This window comes from Cupressus sempervirens, chromosome 8 (assembly GCF_028749045.1).
Source record: "Cupressus sempervirens isolate cs-2001-9-10 chromosome 8, ASM2874904v1, whole genome shotgun sequence".
Lineage (NCBI taxonomy): Eukaryota > Viridiplantae > Streptophyta > Pinopsida > Cupressales > Cupressaceae > Cupressus > Cupressus sempervirens.
Genome location: NC_143125.1, coordinates 790,967,454 through 790,974,133, shown reverse-complemented (window position 1 = coordinate 790,974,133; position 6,680 = coordinate 790,967,454). Strand labels below are relative to the sequence as shown.

General features: G+C 31.6%; 1 pseudogene; it reads right to left on the bottom strand.

Moving 5' to 3' along the window:
* Positions 1–447: 447 nt before the first annotated feature.
* Positions 448–3,211, bottom strand: LOC149544776 (GDSL esterase/lipase At5g03610-like; annotated as a pseudogene).
* Positions 3,212–6,680: the final 3,469 nt, after the last annotated feature.

Genomic DNA, 6,680 nt, shown 5'->3' with positions numbered 1-6,680 from the left:
AACAATACTCTTATGCATTGCAAAATGTTATTTAGTTATAGAATGACTTGTTCTCTCTAACTAAATAAACTAAACTAAATGTGTAAAATAATACACCTGATCCAATTGAATATATTTTAAAATCTAGAGTAAAACTATGACAATTCCAATATTTTCACAACTTAATAATAAATGTACTATAATAAAAAAATGTAACTCTAATATTTTAAGACTTAAAGCTTAATATAGTAATATTTTATCTAATTTATATAATATTATTATTAAGATATTTTTAACTTTTTAAATGGACAACTACGAATAATTATTTTAATAATTAAAAATGAATAGATCCAAAATCACACCCTAAAGTCAAACCCCATCAATCCAACCCCCAAAATTACACCCTAAACTGAAATCTCATCAATCCAACCCCAATTCAAACAAGAATTGAGAATAAGGGACCATTCATGATCTAAATTTCAGTGTTATTATTCACTTTTCCATGTTTTCTTTTTTGTGAAAATTTGGGAGGATAAGAGTCCAAGCCCAGCCTCTTAGAAAGCCATTCTGCTAGTGATTGAAGAGGAGAAGAAGAGACATCTTGAAAAACCCACAATGAGAATAGTGAAGATTTATCATCACTTGCCATCCCTTCTGAGTAGGATGGTACCAATCAAAAAAGAAAAATTCTTCTTGAGACTTGCACAGATGAAAAAGAGCTCTTCCTTGTTCATCATAATTAGCACACCCAACAATGGAGCTACTCATGTTTCCATCTCTAGAATAGCATGATCTACTCATCTCACAGATTCCTACTCAATACACAATACAAAAATAAGTCAATCAGTATCCTCATGTATTTATTTAATCCTATAATTATGGCTCTTAAATAGATACACTATTTAGAAGGAAAACCTGAAAAAGATAATCTTGAAATTCTTAACTACACTATAATCAATGTCTTTACCATATGCAAATGGGTTGAAGATAATATGAGAGAAGGCTACAAAGAAATAAAGGATGAAGAAGTTGGCATCTTCAAGCTCTCTTAGCTCTGAAATGGCTTGTGATAGATATTTGTTGTGGGTGGAAACTAAGTCCATTGTTGTGTTCAAACATACTACTCCAAATTGTAAGTAACCTGGTTGGCAGTCAAATGGCATGTTATTTGATACCAGAAAATTCCTTAGCCCAAGATTATATAGCTCTGTGAGTTGCAGTTTCATCTCTACTACAACACTCTTCACAAACTTCTATGTTTCCTGTAAACATAACCCTCAATCACATATTTTTTAAAATCACATTTGAATCATTCTAGTACAACATGAAAATTAATAATATTAGATTTTCATAGTCTATTTCAAAAAAATCTTTTTTGTTTCTGGATTTGATTGTGTAAGTTTTTTTAGTATCAATGGATCGCACTATGTGATCCATCATTAGAATGAGAGAAGGATGTAAGATATGATCCATCGTCAAAATGAGAGAAGGATGTAAGATAATTCTTTCATCCTGATGATAGATCACAGAGTGGATCCGAAACATTGATACTAAAAAAATTCCACAATTAAATCTAGAAACAAAAAAAATCATTAGAACATAGCAAGTTTGGTGATATTTATTCTTACCACTATGGTAACATTTGTAGCAGCATAATCATTTCCATTCAGAGTGAGAAGTGTTGTTGAGTGCTTCAGATGATGAGAACCATATTTTTGAGATATAATGGAATCCTTGAAATTCCCAACTTGGACACTCAACTTTGGAACTCCAAAAGTATCAAATACCCCACTGTATGCTACTACAAAGTTTATGCCTTTCCTTGCTTGTATATGATGGCTTGAACTTTTCAGAACCCTATAGGTCACTGGAGATGGATGACCTAAGATTTGGGCTGCATAAATTTAAGAAAAAACACAAACTCTGGTAAATGTATTCACTTGTATATTTAAAACCATGGCAATATAATCATAAAGAAAAGAATTATTTTAATCAATGAGAACATATTTTTACAATCTATGACAATTATTTGCAAGATCTTCTGGATTTGATTTTGTATAGTTTTTTTAGCATTGACATTTTGAACCATCATCAGGATGAAATCAAGCATAAGAGAGATGAAACCAAGCATAAGAGGCCGCAAGAAAAAAGAAACACAATCATAGAGCACAGAGTTTTATTTGAAACATCCATGCTTAAAAAACTATACACAATCAAATCCAGAAGCTCTTGTAGATAAGCATTTTAATGTTAATAGATTAAGGAAATAGGAGTATTCCGGTCCATGGCTCAGAGTATACAAGAGAAGCACTATTGGAGAGAACTTGTCATAGTTATCAAGACTTTAAAATTGAAAATTGTTTGTTCAATTTTAATATAATTGTATCCTAAAGAGGGCATCAATTATGAGGAGTTATATGGATGGATTGAAAAAGGATTTCCAAAGGATCCTATATTGCAATCCTAAAGGGTCATGGTTTTTCTGTTTCATATGATTACTTTGAAAAGTTTTGGCTTGCCTTCCAAATGCAATTTCAATAAGATTTTTTTGATAGGATTTTTATATCTTATAAAATTTGGGGGAATTTCTAGGTTCACAGTGCAAAATATAAATATAGAAAATTGCAGACGAGACCCTTGAGCATTATTATACTTAGAAAATCAAAAGTCAATACCATGATATATAATCATTATATAATTAAAGAGAAGTCAAGCATATACCTATATTAGCTGATGGTGTAAAGCACTTGGAAACCCCAATACATGGCAATGGAAAAGTTTGAGGCAAATTGACTTCTATTTATATTGCTTATCCAAATATTTTGGGCTAAAATATGCAACAACTGTTCCTGATATGAACAACAATTTATGATATGGACCTTTGAGATCATTAGAAATTGATTTTGAGAAAGATTACCTAAATAATTAATAAGAATTATGCCAAATGATACCCTGCTTGATGGGTGCCCAGGCCAAGTGATACCATATGGATATTTCCATGCTGAAACTATGCTATTTTTCATACCAGGATAGTAATTTCCAGTGTCTGCATATGAATCTCCAAAAACAAAAAGAGCTTTTGTTTCATCTCCACTACATATACCTACAAAAAAAACACTTCAATCAATGACCACACTAAAATTATATACAAATTTTTCAATAAGAAAAGAAATTATCAATCATTACCCATTAAAACTAGCAGAAACACCAATAGGACTGATGACATTTTGGCAATCACTTTTCATGACCTTCTACATCTACAATCAGCAAAGTTGATTGTTTGGTTTATATGGCAAAATCATCTCACTTTTTTTGTCAAGACCAATGTTTGCAAATTTTTCAAAGACCTTCTGGAGGAGTTCAAAATTAGAAGCTTGAAGAATGAGTTTACATTAAAAGCTCAAGAAAAGTAGAGAGATGTTGTGTTGAGTAAAACAAAACTTCTTCCAATCAGTAACCACACTAAAATTACATCCAAAAATCTTAATATGATAAGAAATTCTTAGTCATTACCAATTACCAATTACCAATTGCAAAGAGTACCAAGAATATTGATGACATGTGGGCAACCATATTTGATGACCTTCTATATCTATCATGGATAAATAGCATGATTACACATGTCAATTAAAGGTATGACGCTATAATTTCTTCCCCTTTTTCATATTTTTGGTGGAACATGCTACTTTATGCTAAAACCTTCATACCAATATATAATAATCAACTAATTAGTACTGATCTTTATATCTATATCATCTAACATATTTCAAACCTTTCATAGGTTGTAGGACACATCAAAGGAAACAAAGGTGAGGCTGCAAAAGGTTGGGCAGCACAGACTTGGCTTTGGGGGATATTCAAAAATCAAAGCACACGTTATATGTAGCAATAAATGAATTGCAAAGAAAAATTATTTATAAAATGCAAATAATTTTGTTAATTAATAAAAAAATTCAAGGCGCTGATTTTAATCTAGAGGCCACGAAAGAACACAAAAAAAGTGCCTTCAAGCAAGGCTATGCAGCGGTGGTTGAATGCCTACGACAAGCTCCCATTGCCCCAACTGAACAGTCTCTTGCATCATGTGCACAGGTAAATATACCAAAAAAATATATTATAAATTGAATACCTGAGCAACAATTTATTTGATAATAATGTGCATGACATTGCAATGCAACCTGTTAATTGTGACACGGATCATATGTAGCATCATGAAGCCCCTGATATGCATCGTACTATCGATGGAGGTGCTCATTTGTTATTTAAAACTAATTATGTAATTATTAATACAATTTACCATCTTTGATTGAACTTGGTGTAACCTTTTTGTGTTGAGGATATAGAATCATGTCGTGCTGAACAAGTGCCGAAGGATGTTCAGACTGATCAGCAGCTAGATCATGTTGCCCATTCAAGTAAAGAAAATCTATGTTTTGTTCTTTTAAATTAATTTTTTGATTTATAGTTCTTATACTTAAATAAAAACTCGTAATTCACTAATATAAAATGGTGCAAATTTAACTCATGAAGTACTTGTTATTGGAGCAGTCCCCCCTTTGGTGCAGCGGCCTCATGATGTTCCTGAATGGATGAGGAGGAGACATGTGTTAGAACCAGTAGAGGAGGGGGATGACGAGGACATTGATATTCCTCTTAGAAATTTTATGAAAAAAAGAAACAGCAAGAAAGCAAAAAAGATATGATTATTCATGAATGACTTACTCTTGAATATTGCTAATGAATATTATGTTAATAAATTATTCATGAATGACTTGCTAATGAATATTGTGTTAATAAATTATTCATGAATGAGTTACTCTATTGTGTGTTAATGAATTTTGTGTTAATGAATTATTCATGAATGTTTTGTGTTTATGAATTTTATGTGTTAATGAATGTTATCATGTGATTATAATGATTGAATGTTATATTTCAAAAATGGATGAATTGAATGTTATTAAATGTTAATGGGGAATTTAGAGTGATGTTTGGGGGGGTGGGTGGGGGGTGCAGAGGAGGGGCCAAATGAGCTTCCACCTTCACGTGGTTGGCCTTGTTAAGTAGAGAATATTTAACTATTCTCAAAACCAAGTGAAGCTCAAACTTTAAAGATAAGCTTATAGTTAATAGTGACAACCAATTAGCAAGTTGAAATGAAGTTCTTCATTATAGGTACCTTTTTAGTTTTTAAAGCACGATGTCATGTTTTAATATTGTATAGTTTTTTTTCTTAAGTTAAAGTATTCTTTTACTATAACAACATAATTTATGACCATTTTAGTAACTATTCTAACATCACTTTGTGACAAATCTTGTTTTGGCAAAGATGGCGATAAGTGGTGCTATCTATTCCTTGGGAGATTGGATTGCATAGGTTTGTATCTCAACATCATTTTCATGTGGTAGAAATGCATACTTACAACCATTTCATTCTACATTTAAAAACATTGATGATAATATTGCTTGTTTTAATTTATATTTTTGTCTATAGTCATTATAAACATTGCAACCTTAGTCAGCTTTTATAGGCTATGAAGAACATAGTTGAATACTACAATAATTTTGTGGTTAGGCAATGATAGTGATTCTTCTAAGCCAAAAGATGAGACAACTATGTTTCATCTTAAGATGGCAGCGGACTAATTCATGTATGATTCCTTTCTTTAATGGTGATTTGGATGTTTGACTAGTTCTAAATATTTTGCTATAGTACCTATTCAACCTTGTCTGTGTATACTAATTTTTTGTAGTGTAAAGTATATAATCAACATATTTTTGCAGCTCAAATGTTCAGATAGGTTGACAAATACTCTATCCACATGCATATTCCATAGCAAACTACCTTTGCTTGTCTTCGATAACCTTGGTTTCTTGGGCTTTTTGCTCTGGTCATGATCCTTCAAACTATTTGGTTATAAAAATATCTTGCGCCAAGATAAGTATTGCAAATTTGAAGGTAGTTTGACAATAACTCATAGCCATTATTTTTGAATAGGATCAGTTGATTTTGATTTTAACTAAATAAATAACCATCTCTAGCAGTTTTGGTCTGAAGCATGCTAACGGTTGTTTCTTTTCTGTCCTATATTTTCAGTTTAGAAATGCTTGTTGGTCCTAATGGTGAGCTTCCTAATAAGCTACGTAACTTGGAACCATGTCTGATAGAGCATGTTAGCAATGAGATAATGGACTAGGATCCCAATGTTTGGTGGGATCATATTGGTAAATTTAATATGGCGGAATGAATTAATGATAATATTATTCATGGTTATTTCTATGTACCCATTAACATTAATATGTATTTTTCCAAAATTATACTGAAGCTAAGCTAGAGCATGCCAAAAAGTGTGTGACAAAAATGGTCATATGGCCTGTATTGTGACCTGACATCTTTCAAGGTTGTCGCTCTCCAGGAAAAGGGCTCCTCTTATTTGGCCCTCCTATAAGTCAATCTAATTTATTCTCTATTCTTTATATGTTGGAAATTCATTTTTTTTTACAATAAAGTATATTTAATTTTCTCTTAGGGTACTATGAAAACGATGATTGGATAAGCTATGGTAAGAGAAGCCAAAGCTACTTTCCTTTATATTTCTACCAGTTCATTGATGATTAAGTGGCTAAGTTCCTAATAAAATCATGCTTTCAAGTTCTTTTATTGTTTTGATTCTTGAATGCAGAAAGCCTTGTATAATTGTTTT